The sequence below is a fragment of the Neoarius graeffei genome, chromosome 18, assembly GCF_027579695.1.
Source record: "Neoarius graeffei isolate fNeoGra1 chromosome 18, fNeoGra1.pri, whole genome shotgun sequence".
Lineage (NCBI taxonomy): Eukaryota > Metazoa > Chordata > Actinopteri > Siluriformes > Ariidae > Neoarius > Neoarius graeffei.
Window position 1 is genome coordinate 6,120,155 of NC_083586.1, and position 14,913 is coordinate 6,135,067.

Below are 14,913 nucleotides of genomic sequence, written 5' to 3' on the forward strand. Positions count from 1 at the left end.
AAGCGCGAGCGCCCTAAGCCCCTTACACCCAAAGGAGCAGCAGACCGTGATGGATCAGCACCCTATTGACTGGGGGCTGCCCAGCTTCAGGTGGGCGGTAGCTGATAAGTGGAGCGTGGTGGCTCCTCCCACCATCAGAGGCAGCCCGTGGCGTTCTTTTTCTACGCCAATTGAAATAGGACTTATTACCCGTAACTGCTGACTCCCACGTTGTGGCCTTGCTTGTAACCTAAAAGATGGAGTGACCGCTCCATGATTCAAAACGCCTGGGGAGGGTTATGAAGATCCTGAGTTGCCCAAGCTTCAGGACCCCCCTCTCGGCCTCACTGATGTGGTCCAGAGGAAAGCAGTGCAGTAAATCTGCCACAAACTTGGCTGCAGGAGCTGCCGGAAGAGTTGACTGGTAGCCAGGTCAAACCGCCTAACAGGGCTCCACTCTGAGTTTTCTGTCAGGGTTTACTTCCTGAGCCTTCCACTATCCCTAGCACTCACAAGGCAGTGAGACTATTTACCCATAGTTGGGGCCCTTGACAGGTGCTGTCACTCCAGGCCAGAGCGAGCCTGGGAGTAGTGATAGCTAGGGGTCACTCCACTCTCCCCACAGCCGGACCATGGCCCTATCACCGGTTGCAGTTTAAAGCCATACCCAGGACAAATATATATATATATATATATATTGAGAGAGAGACAGAGAGAGAGAGAGTTTATTCCAAAGATACCATTTATTGAAATAGCTGACATGAATTAGCGAACTAATACTGATTGGATATAGCAACGATAGCAGCCAAGGAATAGTTCAATATAACTGGTGATACAATATGTGCAAATAAGAATCAGTAGTGTATATGATGATAACTAAGGCACTAATGGTGATCAGAAATAATAAGCTATATCCAAGTTTGCAGTGTAGGGGTGAGTGGATGTTAATTATGTGATAGGGAAACCATGTGTTTGTGGGTGGGTGTGGGTGTGAGAGTGTGTGTCTGGAATGCGAATGGAATGCAGCCGTGCCCAAAAGGTGGATGGTCAGCACAGAAAGGGCGTGCGAAATTGAACAAAGTAGTTCAAACTAGTCTTGGCTTGGCCTTAAACCCAAATTCTACTCAAATCCCAATGTTGAAGAGTGAAGTACGATGGAGGGAGTTAAAAAGAGAGAGAATGCATGCACAAAATAACTAAATACAGATCGTAAATAAAGTAAATCAAACAACATGTGGTCTAAGACTGATTTTCATGTGAATCAAAAGGTGTACATTTAAATCATAAATGAATTCAAATAAAGAACACTATTAACTAACTGCAAGTAAAAACTATCACATTTTGCCTAGATGCTAGCCTCACTTGGGTGATCGCTCTTGTTAGCAATTGAAGTGTGCCTTCTCCAAAGATAGCGCGGGATGCAGATCCAGGATGAAGACGGTTTTGTTCCTTACAGCTCATCAGCTGAAGATCATCGGTGTCCTTTTGGCTGTCTGATAATCTAGAAGGAATCTTGTTTATAATTTGTTGACGTTGAGAAAGGGAAAAGGAATCTGGTTGCCTTTTCTCTTTGAAACACTGCGTGAGCTGCAGTAACTAACTGGTTCAATTATTATTACAACTCTGCGAAGGTCAAATACATTGAACTTTGGCTAAAGTCCGGTATCAATAGCTGGTTCCTCGTTTCTGTCCTTCTGTAGCGCCAATGCACAGCTTCTCTTTCACATGTGGAATCCACCACCAGAGAGGAAATCCACCGCCAGAGACACAGAATTTTGGTGCCGCCACTGGTTTAAAGTAGTCGTGACATCACTGTATTTGGTATCTGGTATCGTCTCTGTCCAATACCGTTACAGGGATTCAGAAGAATGGGCAGAGATAGAACATGGCGTCAAGTACAGAGATTGGTGTGTTCAAAGGAAAGGCAAGGCAAGTTTATTTATATAGCACATTTCATACACAGTGGGAGTTCAATGTGCTTTACAGAAGTAAAAGCAAAACAGTAAACAATAGAAAATAAAATTACATAAAATAAATGGGGAAGAAAAATAATAAGAATTAAACAATAGTAGAAATAAAATAATAAAATGAAGTAAAAGTTCAGTAAAAAAAACAGCAGAATAAAATAGAATAAAAGTAAAGTAAAATTTAAAACATGCAGAGACTGTAAAAGTTAAGAGTTTAAAACATGTACAGATGACAATATTAATAATTTAGCAGAAAGCATCTGAAAACAGCTTGGTCTTTAATTTAGATTTGAAGCTGCCAACAGCAGGAGCATTTTTGATGTCCTCTGGCAGTTGGTTCCATAGCTGTACTGCATAGTAGCTAAAAGCTGCTTCACCACACTTTGTTTTAACAACAGGTTTTACCAGTAAATTTTGCTGCTGCGATCTGGTAGATCTGATTGGGTTAGGCCACTGTAGCATATCAGAGAGGTAATTGGGCCCTGTACCGTTTAGAGATTTGTACACCAGCAGCAATGCTTTAACGTCAATTCTGTAGCTTACTGGAAGCCAGTGAAGGGACCTTAGAATTGGAGTAATGTGCTCTGCTCTTTTTGTTCATGTGAGAACCCTAGCCGCTGCATTTTGAACCAGCTGAAGTCGTTTGATGGTCTTTTTTGGCAGGCCTGTGAAAAGGCCATTGCAGTAATCAACCCTACTAGAGATGAAGGCATGTATAAGTTTTTCCAGACCATTTTTTGACATAAGTCCTCTTAGTTTGGAAATGTTTTTAAGGTGATAAAATACCATTTTAGTGAGTGCTTTCATGTGACTGTCAAAGTTTAGCTCGCTATCAATGAAAATACCAAGATTTTTAACCATTTCTTTTGTTTTAATCCCCTTTGTGTCAAGAACAGTGGTAATCCTGAGTCTTTCATCTTTTTTTCCCAAATAGAATTACTTCTGTTTTATCTGTGTTCAGCTGAAGAAATTTTGTGACATCCAGTTATTGATTTGGTCGATACACTGGTAGAGACATTCAAGGGGGGGGTATAATCATTAGGTGATAGAGCAAAATAAATGTGGGTGTCATCTGCATAGCAGTGATACAAAATTGAGTTGTTCTTGATAATTTGTCCAAGTGGGAGCATATAAAGGTTGAATAGTAATGGTCCAAGAATCGACCCCTGGGGGACACCACAGGTCAAGGACATTGATGTTGAGGTACAATTTCCCATGCTAACAAAGAAGCTTCTATCTTTTAAGTATGATTTTAACCAACTGATAACTTTACCAGTCAACCCAACCCAGTGTTCAAGTCGATATAGCAGTATGTTGTGATCAATAGTATCAAAAGCTGCACTGAGGTGCAGTAACAACAGGACCGATGTTTTGCCTGCATCAGTATTAAGACGCATGTCATTTATAACTTTAATCAGCACTGTTTCATTGCTATAATTGGCATGAAATCATGACTGAAAGTTATCAAAACAGCTGTTTGATATCAAGAAGGCAGTTAATTGATTGAAGACAATTTTTTCAAGGATTTTCCCGATGAATGGTAAATTTGATATTGGCCTGTAGTTGTTTAATACTGAAGCATCCAGATTATTCTTTTTAAGTAGGGGCTTTACAACGGCTTTTTTCAGGGACACAGGAACAATGCCAGTCTCTAGGGATGTATTTATGATTTGAAGCACATCTGTAATTATAAGATGAAGAACAGACTTAAAAATGTTGGTGGGCAGAATGTCCAATTCAGATGTTGAGGAACTGAGATTTTGTACAGTTTTTTCAAGAGTCTCATAATCAATTAAACAAAATTCTTACATTGTGTTGATGTTATCTGTCTGTGTCACTGGTGATTGCAGTTTTTCAATTATTTGCCACTGAGATATATTATGGGTAGCACGGTGGTGTAGTGGTTAGTGCTCTTGCCTCACAGCAAGAAGGTTCTGGGTTCAAGCCGGCGAGGGCCTTTCTGTGTGGAGTTTGCATGTTGCCCGTGTGGGTTTTCTCCGGGTGCTCTGGTTTCCCCCACAGTCCAAAGACATGCAGGCTAGGTTAACTGGTGGCTCTAAATTGACTGTAGGTGTGAATGGTTGTCTGTGTCTATGTGTTAGCCCTGTGATGACCTGGCGACTTGTCCAGGGTGTACCTTGCCGTTCGCCCGTAGTCAGCTGGGATAGGCTCCAGCTTGCCTGCGACCCTGTAGAAGGATAAAGCGGCTAGAGATAATGAGATGAGATATATTATGAGCAATATTCTGCTGTATTTTATCAATTTTATCTTTGAAGAAGGATGCAAACTCATTGCATTAACTGAGAGAAGTTCAGGTGCTAATTGTGGTGGGGGATTAGTTAGCTTCTCTACTGTTGAAAATAGCACACGGGCATTGTTCATATTCCTGTTGATGATGTTGAAGAAGAAAGACTGTCTTGATTTACGAATTTCATAATTATATTTACAAAACATCTCTTTATGGATTTGATAATGGATGTGAAGTTTAGATTTGCACCATTTTCTTTCAGTCTTTCTACATTCTCTCATTAGCAATTTAACAGCTGGGTATTGCTTCCATGGTGCTTTCTGCTTGTCATTGACTCTTTTGATTTTGAATGGAGCAACATCATCCATAATTTGGGTCATATTTAAATTAAAAATTTCCAGTACATCATCTACAGAGTCTGACATTTTGGTTGAGATCCGAGAGAGAGCTTGCTCAAAGAGAACACATGTGTTGTCGTTTATGACTCTCCTACCCATAGTTGTTGAGCTGTTTTGAATGTGAGGAGACATAGAAACATCAGAGAAAACACAAAAATGATCAGATAAGGCCAGGTCAACAACAGTAGTAGAAACAGTAAGACCCTTTGTGATGACGAGGTCAAGGGTATGACCACGAGAGTGGGTCGGCCCCTGTACATGTTGTACTAGGTTGAAGTTGTCAATAAGTGCAAGTAGTTCTCTGGCATAAGTGTTTGCAGGATTATCTACATGCAAGTTAAAATCCCCAGATATAATAAGACAGTCAAACTCTGAGCAAATGACTGACAACAGTTCACCAAACTCTTCCAGAAAAACTTTGGCTGAATGTCTCGGAGGCCTGTAAATAGTTAATAACAATATGTTAGGAGAGCATGTAACAAGTGCACATAAGTGTTCAAAGGATGTAAAATCACCAAGTGAGGATTGTTTACATTGAAAAGAAACTTTGAATATATTTGCAATCCCTCCACCTTTTCCCTGTCGGGTAACATTCATAAAATTAAAATTTGGGGGAGCTGCTTCAATAAGGGTGGTAGCACTATTTGCTTGATCCAGCCAAGTTTCAGTTAGAAGCAGAAAATCAAGATTGTATTTGCAGATAAGATCATTAATTAAAAATGACTTGTTTGAAAGTGATCTAACGTTCAGAAGAGCTAGCTTTACAGAAAGTCTAGAAGTAATATCCGCTTGGGCACTCTGATGTTGTTTTGAAACAGGAAAGAGACTAGACTGGTTTACCCCCTGGGTTAAATATGCTCTATGTTTTATATTTCTTATCAACACGGGAATAGAGAATGGCATAGGCATACTGGGTCCCAGCTTGTTTTCAAAACTACACCCAATGCAGGGACCCACAGCACATCATACAAGACTCTCTGTATGTTGCATTTGGTTTGAGGGTGGAAAGATTGGAGATGTCATGTATCTTTTAGATGGTGAAAAAGATTGGTAGTCAGCTGAAAGTCCTGGGCGAACACAGTTCAGTCTGTTGGTTGATTTTTGATGAGCTGGGTACACTGCTTGTCGCGACAGATTTGGGCTGGAAAAAGAGAGTGTAGCCATTGGCAGCAGTCTCTGCATACTATTAGGGAAATCCATGCAGGGGGGAGACGGAGATGGTACAATAAAATCAGAAGAGCGAGACTTTGGTGAGGTCTTTGTAAGTGTTTCCATGACTGTCTCTGTGGTGACTGTCTCCCTGATAGTCTCTGTGATACTTGCATGGGGTCGAGATGTGGGTGATGCAGCCTTGACATGATTATCTTTGGTCAGGTCCTCAATCTGGATGGAATCGCAAACTGTACTGTGAAAGGGTTACTATGGTTATGGGCATGGTAGCCACCCCTACATCAGATGGTGGAAGAACAGCTGGATGCACTGGCACCCATTTGGCCTGGTGTAGTGAAAACCCAGACCCTTACCCTTTCCCTCTGTACAGGTTTGAGCCCACAGTGTTAAAAAATAGCTGTAACGCTGAACACCGCCTGCTGTGGTCAGATTCAGAGTACAGCCTTTCTTAGAGTTAACAAAACGCCGGGCCCAGGATCTTAGATGGGGTAAGAGAGAGCTAAGCTGAGTAAGCCAAGTGTGAATCCTGGAATCTTCTGCACTGTCCTGAGACATCTTGTCCCATCATGACACCAAAAGGACTCATGAAAGCAAGAGCCTATAGAATGAAGATTTCACTCAAGGTCATGTGACTTGCAACTCAAGTGACACAACAAAGAAACATTCCCATACCGGGAGTCGAACCCAGGCCACCTGGGTGAAAACCAGGGATCCTGACCACTAGACCATATGGGACAGCCTTGATACGTAAAGGTCACCTTTGAAGTGCTTAGGCCATTGGTGAGAACTCAGGCATTTTCCAGAAAAGTAGCTATTATTTTTTTATTTTATTTAGTCAGGCTGGAAAAGATTACAAAACCATCTCTAAATAGTTTGGACTCCATCAATCCACAGTCAGACAGACTGTGTACAAATGGAGGAAATTCAAGACCATTGTTACTCTCCCCAGGAGTGGTCAAACAACAAAGATCATTCCAAGAGCAAGGTGTGTAATAGTCAGCGAGGTCACAAAGGACCCCAGGGTAACTCCTAAGCAACTGAAGGCCTCTCTCACATTGGCTAATGTTCATGAGTCCACCATCAGGAGAACACTGAACAACAATGGTGTGCATAGCAGGGTTGCAAGGAGCAAGCCACTGATCTCCAAAAAGAACATTGCTGCTCATCTGCAGTTTGCTAAAGATCACATGGACAAGCCAGAAGGCTACTGGAAAAATATTCTGTAGACGGATGAGACCAAAATAGAACTTTTTGGTTTAAATGAGAAACGTTATGTTTGGAGAAAGGAAAACACTGCATTCCAGCCTAATAAAATAATCCCATCTGTGAAAAATGTTGGTGGTAGTATCATGGTTTGGGCCTGTTTTGCTGCATCTGGGCCAGCACGGCTTGCCATCATTGAAGGAACAATGAATTCTGAATTATGCCAGTGATTTCTAAAGGAAAATGTCAGGACATCTGTCCATGAACTGAATCTCAAGAGAAGGTGGGTCAGGCAGCAAGAACCTAAGCACACAAATCATTCTACCACAGAATGGTTAAAGAATAAAGTTTATGTTTTGGAATGGCCAAGTCAAAGTCCTGACCTTAATCCAATGGAAATATTGTGGAAGGACCTGAAGTGAGCAGTTCATGTGAGGAAACCCACCAGCTTCCCAGAGTTGAAGCTGTTCTGTATGGAGGAATGGGATAAAATTCCTCCAAGCTGGTGTGCAGGACCGATCAACAGTTACCGGAAATGTTTAGTTGCAGTTATTGCTGCACAAGGGGGTCACACCAGATACTGAAAGCAAAGGTTGACATACTTTTGCCACTGACAGATATCTAATATTGGATCATTTTCCTCAATAAATAAATAACCAAGTATAATACTTTTGTCTAATTTGTTTAACTGGGTTTTCTTTATCTACTTTTAGGACTTGTGTGAAAATCTGATGATGTTTTAGGTCATATTTATGCAGAAATATAGAAAATTCTAAAGGGCTCACAAAGTTCCAAGCACCACTGTAAGAGTGATGCAGAAATGAGTGGAGATGTTATCTGTAAGAAAATTTTCCCTCTCTCAAAGGGTTGCTGGTCACAGCCCATTGTCAGACTCTGAGCAGAAGCTTCCACCTTTGTCAGTGTGAACAACAAGTCTTGTACAAAGTGCTGTATGGGGTAAGCGAGAACCAAGCAGCAATGCGAGAAGCGTCTGATCCGAGGTCACACGAACCAACCATCGTGCCCCATGCCGACGTAAGGTTTCAAGCAGTGGTGATCCTTTCTCATTTTGCTATCCCTCACAAGCCATGCTAACAGTTGCAATCCATGGACAAACTCAGAGATGAAGAGTGACTCAGTGAAACTGAAAAATCTATGATATAACCCAGATTCTGACCAGGGTTACGGAGATGCCAGAACAGAATCCAATCGCTTCTCTGATTACAGCTCTCCAGATTCTGAGTTATCTGTGTTCCCTTACCAGAAAACCAGCTGCTGGTTGAAGCATTTTGTGGTCAGCCAAGCATCTGACAGAGAATCTTCTAATTTGTAGTCAGCCCTGTTATCCATTGCACCACTGACCCAAGCAGAGCCATGATAAGTGAGATCCAAACTACGTACGAATTTCCATTTAGTCACTGTTCAATAGTGAGATGGAAAGCACAATGCCATGACCCAGCTTCAAACCAGGGTTGCTGAAGTCATAACGCAGAGTGCTAACCACTATACTATCACAGCACTCCACCTCCCAAGGGCAGAGTGCCTGATCGCGTTGCCACAAACTCAGTGGCTAGACATGGATTGGGCCATCCCGGCCCACTTTTGGCCTGGTGTTGTGAGAACAGACAGCTTTTTAGTTCAGTTCATTTTCATTGCTCATTTTATGTTAACACATGGCCAACTTACAATGAAATGCAGTGGACCAGATAAGAACCAGAAACAAGTCTCTCAGCACTGGGGCCCAACAGGAGTTTAACAGAATATCAGTTAAAAAAAAGATTCAAATTCCTAAAGATAAAAAAAACAACGGAAGTTAAATTCAAGTGAAAATAGAAATAACTGAGATGTATGCATGCATTGTCTCAGGGTGGTAGTGTGGGGAGGGGGTGTAGCACAAGCACCTGTATTGCACATCGGAAAAAATGACATGTGTGGCTACCGGTAATTGCACTTTGTTGAAGACCAATGAAGTACTGACCATGTAAACAGAGTTTTGATATGTGTGGGTAAATGTGGAAACAGTAAATATGTAAATGCTTTGATGATATGTAAACAGACTCTTGAGATATGTTGGTGATATGTAAATGGAGTCTTGTGATATAAACAGAGTCTTGTGATATGTCGATTGTGGACCTGTAGTAGTTTGAAATGATGTTTACCTTCATGCTAAACTTCTTCAGCCTCCTCAGGAAGCACAGCCGCTGGCGAGCTTTCCTGACCACAGTGTGGAACTTGAAGCTGCTGACCCTTTCGACCTCATCCTCGTTGATGTAGATGGCCTAGTGTGTCCTCCCTTGCTGTCTCCTGTAGTTCACTATCAGCTCCTTAGTTTTCCTGACATTGAGAGAGAGGTTGTTGTTCTGGCACCAGCTGGCTAACGCCTTCACTTCCTCTCTGCATGTCGTCTCATCGTTGTCCGTAAGGAGGCCCAAGATGGTTGTGTCGTCAGCAATCTTGATGACAATGTTGGCTCTGTATTTAGCAGTGCAGTCGTGGGCGAACAAGGAGTACATGAGGGGACTGAGCACACAGCCCAGTGGCGCACCTGTGTTCAGGATAAGCGAGGAGGACGTGTGGCTACCGATTATCACCACCTGTGGTCTGCCTGTCAGAAAGTCAAAGATCCATCTGGAAATGGTCATCTGCTCATGAAATCGTTAAATATTTTGTCATGATTGCATTTTCTCTGCTCATCCCAAGGCAGTTTTACATATTAAGCACAAATTTGCAGCTAAATGCTTTCAAGATCTTGCAACCTGATTTGATTTTGGTTGCTGGTCACAGCCCATGGTCAGACTGTGAGCTGAGCTTTGTCAGAGATAGCTTTCAGAAAACAGGTTTCAGTGGCCTTTTTGAAGGATGCTTTAGGTTCAGAAAATGCTAAATGTAACTCAAAGAATGTTGAACCTTGGTCCTATCTACTGAGCTGTGCAGGCTCTAAGATGAGCTATATTGAACCATATGATATGTATTTTCTTTTAGAACGTGAAGAATTTTGTCCATCAGCTCACTTTGAAAATGTTACCATTGGAAATAGTTGGTGCATTATGAAATGCAAAATACGATAAATGAGACTCCAAACGCTTGAGCAACTCATCTCATCTCATTATATCTCTAGCCGCTTTATCCTGTTCTACATGGTCGCAGGCAAGCTGGAGCCTATCCCAGCTGACTACAGGCGAAAGGCGGGGTACACCCTGGACAAGTTGCCAGGTCATCACAGGGCTGACACATAGACACAGACACCCATTCACACTCACATTCACACCTACAGTCAATTTAGAGTCACCAGTTAACCTAACCTACATGTCTTCGGACTGTGGGGGAAACCGGAGCACCCAGAGGAAACCCACGCAGACACGGGGAGAACATGCAAACTCCACACAGAAAGGCCCTTGCCGGCCATAGGGCTCAAACCCAGACCTTCTTGCTGTGAGGCGACAGCACTAACCACTACACCACCGTGCCGCCCCGCTTGAGCAACTGAAATCCTATAATCAGGCAAGAATGGGACAACATTTCTCTTTCAAAACTACAGCATTTGTTCTCCTCAGTTCCCAAACATTTACAGAGTTTTGTTAAATCAAGATGTGATGCAGGACAGTGGTAAACATGCCCCTGTTCCAACTTTTTGAAATGTGTTCCTGGCATCAAATTCAAAATTAGCATATCTTTTTCAAACAACAATAAAATTTCTCAGTTTCAACATTTGATATGTGTGGCAGTGGGGGCGTGGTCAAGCGCCTGTCTGTGACAGGAGGGCGGAGTCAGGGAAGGTAAGTGGCAGAATCACTACACCTGATGGCAATTAACCTGTGTTTGTCTGTGTCTTCCCAGTGACCGCGCCCTATTTAAGGAGGGAGAGCAAGAGCAGAGGATCTCATCCCCGAACCAGACGCCAGTTGTGTGTGTCTGTTTGATTAAGCTATTGTTCGCTGAAAAGCGTGGCAATAAAAGCCCCTGTGTATGAATCTGTTCTCTGTCCTGCCGTCCTCTGTGCTCCACCCTACATTAGAACTGTTACAGTGGTGCCGAAACCCGGGAAAGTGGAGCACCAGCTGAGCAGCCCCATGGAGTCCTCCCCGTTCACCGACCTGGTCCACGCCCTCGCCACGGCCCAGCAAAGCCAGCACCAGGCGCTCGTCACCCCCCGGAAGGAGCAAGAGCGATGCTTCGAGGCCCTGGTGCTGGCCCAACAAGAAGATCGAGAGGCGTGCCGGCACCTCCTCGCATCGGCGGGGTCCAGCAGCGCTCCTACCGCGGGCCCGTCTCCCCTCACCATCACCAAGGTGTGCCCGCAGGACGACCCCGAGGCGTTCATCACACTCTTTGAGGAAGTCGCCGAAGCCTCGGGGTGGCCGATGGAGCAGTGCGCGGCGCGCCTCCTCCCCCTGCTAACGGGAGAGGCACAGCTGGCCGTGCTACAGCTCCCCGCCGACCGCTGGCTGGCCTACACGGCCCTCTGCCGGGCCATCCTCCAGCGCGTGGGGCACACCCCAGAACAGCAGCGCCAGCGCTTCCGCGTGTTGCGCTTGGAGGAAGTCGGCCGGCCGTTCGCGTTTGGCCAGCAGCTCCGGGACGCCTGCTGGCGGTGGGTGATGGCCGACAACCGCGACGCCGAGGGAATCATCGACCAGGTGGTGCTGGAACAGTTCATCGCTCGCTTGCCAGCAGGAACTGCTGAGTGGGTCCAGTGCCACCGCCCGGCGTCGCTGGATCGGGCAGTCGAGCTGGTGGAGGACCATTTAGCGGCTGTCCTGGCAGCAGGACAGCAGACAGCATCTTCTCTTCTCTCCTCTTCTCTCTCTCTCTCTCCCCCTCCTCCTGTGTCCCGTCCTCGCCCCATTCCCCCACTGCAGAGGCAGGGGCCGGCAGTGGTAAATAATAGTGGTGAATAAGAGAAGAGAAAATACAAAGAAAAAGACCATCTATCTGTCTATCATACCCTAACAATGGCTACTACCTTTCTGGATCCTTCGGTAATTGCTATGTTTTGGAGTGGTTTTGAGTGATTCAAGCAACTAAAGATACCTTATAGAGTTTATGAAATTAAAGTTACTTTCAAAATGAAGCACAATTAGATGAATTGAAAAAGGAGCACTGATTTTTACGAGATTCATTAGTGCTTCTCTTTGAGGCAATCTCATGCGTGTATTTGAATTTCCTGCGTCCTGCAATCAGTTGAGTTACTGTATTTCAATGGCACATCCAGATACAAGGAATCGATTGACATTTTGCAAAACAACCAGAGAAGCTCTTGTTTTGCAGAACATTTCCCTCAACAGAAAAAGGCTTCCCCTGTCCTGACAACAACAGGACCTGTAAAGGAGAGAACTGGCCAATACAGGGATTGAACCTGTGACCTTGGTGTTATTAGCGCCACACTCTAACCAACTGAGCTAACTGGCCAAAGAAAAAAAAAGGCATGGCTGCTGAGGTGCTTCACTAAATAGTGATGAGGCAGTGACTTTGCCTTGAACAGATGTCTTTTCTCTTGATTATTGTTTTGATGCCCACAGTTCGACCCACTCACATACAGTATTTACACAGGGGGATGAAAATCCCAACATCCAGTCTGAAAAACGTATTCTATCTACTGAGCAAAGTCAGCATGGATAGCTTTAACAATGTGAAAGAAGGATGCACACCTACTTCCCTTCTTCAACATGGTGGTCCAAAAGCCACCATGTGCTCTGAAGAAGTTTTCTGGAGTTTTGTGTACGGAGTATCACAGTCATCGTCAACACAACTTCTCTGGAGTTTGCTTTCACATTTGCCAAAATGCCCGAAACAAACAAGATCCATTCATTTGTTTCTGTTCTTTTGAAACTGAGCTTTTCATCAGCCTTAAAAGACTGAAGAGAAATCACTATTTATATTAGATTTTCTAAATTATTTCATTGCGTTGCATATTGCGGGTGCACATAATTTGGTAGGTTAAGCCAGCTTGTGCAAAATGAGTTTTGGCACAAAACAATATATATGCAGTATATTAAAAGCAAGCGCTGTTGGAGATGTTGCTTGATGGCTCACTCAGCAGAAAAGCACTTCAGGGTATCCTTCAATAGCTCAGTTGGAAGAGTGGAGGACTGTAGTTGCTTGTGATGGCTGTCCTTAGGTCGCTGGTTCGAATCCGGCTCGAAGGAAGCGTTTGTCCTGACAGGGAGTCTAATGCTATTTTAGCAATGGGGAGATGGGGGTTAAAAAAAAAAACACTCACACGCCACAAGCCAAGACTTTTCCCTGACCGGGAATCGAACGCAGGCCACGGCGGTGAGAGCGCCGAATCCTAGCCACTAGACCACCAGGGAGTGATCAGTGGCAAATGGAAATGCCCACAGGACCTCTGAGGACCACCCGTGGCTGGGTGTAATACCTTTCAGGCGCCATGTACTGTCTGGGCAAAGTACCTCTGCGGTCCTCGAGTGGCTTGGGGCGGTACCTTTGTGAACCTGTCGTCAAGTCTGTGTCCGGTACCTTACAAGCTTCTCGTGGCCGGGCGCAGTTCCTCCGAGGCCCTACGGTGGATGTCCCTCTGGTGCTTCTCAAGGCTGAGTGCAGTACTTTTGGCTGGGCACAGTACCTTTGGGGCATCTGCAAAAATAAGGCAAATTTTTTTTTTTTTTTTAAGATTTTTTTTGGGCTTTTTTCACCTTTATTGGATAGGACAGTGTAGAGACAGGACAGGAAATGAGCGGGAGAGAGAGACGGGGAGGGATCGGGAAATGACCTCGGGTCGGAATTGAACCCGGGTCCCTGGATTTATGGTATGGCGCCTTAGCCACCTGAGCCACGACGCCCCCGAAAAATGAGGCAAATTTTAACTTACATCTTTACAAATTATTCTCTGGGATAGGATTCTGTCGTTTTTACAAGTTTGACTGACCTTGACATCTTGCCCAATGTTATTGCAGTTTTTCTGGCAGGTTGCTCCTTTTGATGCCAGCTTATTGTGCTGATACTACAAGGAGCAAACAAATGGGAATTTAGTGATATTCATTCACCAAGGCAGGTAACTCTTGCTAAGTTGCATAACAGTTTACTACTTTTAACACATCACTCAATTTTGTAGCCTCATAGCAAGTCACACATTCACAGCTAGCTTACATGAGTGACCAAATTGCTTCACGCACTGCATCCTCTCACAATTTCCCCCGGGGAATTGTCCGGTCTAGTTATTGTTGTTGTTCTTATGAAATTAGTGTTCATAATGAATTATATATGACTATTTAACAATGTCAAGTGTATAACCATTTTAAGTGTACAAACATTCACGAAAAATATTTTTAAAGTTTCTGTCATGTGGTGCCCCCCCCACTGGCTGTGAGTGGTTGGTGCCCCTGGGCACTGTGCCGCAGGCCCATATAGTTAATCCGGCCTTGTCAGCAATAGCCAGTCATTACAATTTAATTTACAACTTTCCAAATAAGACTTAGATCAAGTTTCTCCTGCCTTTTCTGTCTCTGTCTACATGCTCCTGGGGAGACTCCCAGAGTGTCCGGGAGACTAGGGATGTCTGAATCGTTTAATTTTGTTATTTAGTCTAGTCTTAGTACCCCACAGCAACCTCATAACTTTGGCCAACCAAAGCAACATTGGATTGCGGGTCGAGCGCGTGAGCCAATGGAAAAATCCATGCTGCCAGTTCTCACTATCACGAGGGAGGTTTGCTAATGCTCCATGCGCAAAGATAGGTTAGCGGGCATCCATTAAATTAGCTAACTTAATTTTCTGATATTTACCTAAAAGCTAAAAACACAGAAAACCTTTTTTCGTCTGACTTTTACTAGACTTAGAAATAGAATATTATTAGAAGAACATCATCAGAGGGTCTACCATTGGCAATTTATAATAGTCATAATTGACATTAACATTGACTTTAGGCATATTAAAGTTTGGTCTATAGTCACTGGATTTATCTAGATCTGTTACTATTAATAAGATTTGA

General features: G+C 43.8%; 4 non-coding genes across 4 annotated transcripts; 1 reads left to right on the top strand and 3 right to left on the bottom strand.

The window, feature by feature from the left end:
• Positions 1 to 6,425: 6,425 nt before the first annotated feature.
• trnae-uuc (transfer RNA glutamic acid (anticodon UUC)) lies at positions 6,426 to 6,497 on the bottom strand. Its single transcript has one exon. It is a non-coding gene; the product is annotated as a tRNA-Glu (tRNA).
• A 5,803-nt stretch (positions 6,498 to 12,300) lies between these two features.
• On the bottom strand, positions 12,301 to 12,374 carry trnai-aau (transfer RNA isoleucine (anticodon AAU)). The gene has a single exon. It is a non-coding gene; the product is annotated as a tRNA-Ile (tRNA).
• Positions 12,375 to 13,023: 649 nt separating this feature from the next.
• trnay-gua (transfer RNA tyrosine (anticodon GUA)) lies at positions 13,024 to 13,111 on the top strand. The gene is given in 2 exon segments: positions 13,024 to 13,060; positions 13,076 to 13,111. It is a non-coding gene; the product is annotated as a tRNA-Tyr (tRNA).
• A 93-nt stretch (positions 13,112 to 13,204) lies between these two features.
• On the bottom strand, positions 13,205 to 13,276 carry trnae-cuc (transfer RNA glutamic acid (anticodon CUC)). The gene has a single exon. It is a non-coding gene; the product is annotated as a tRNA-Glu (tRNA).
• Between the last annotated feature and the right edge of the window lie 1,637 nt (positions 13,277 to 14,913).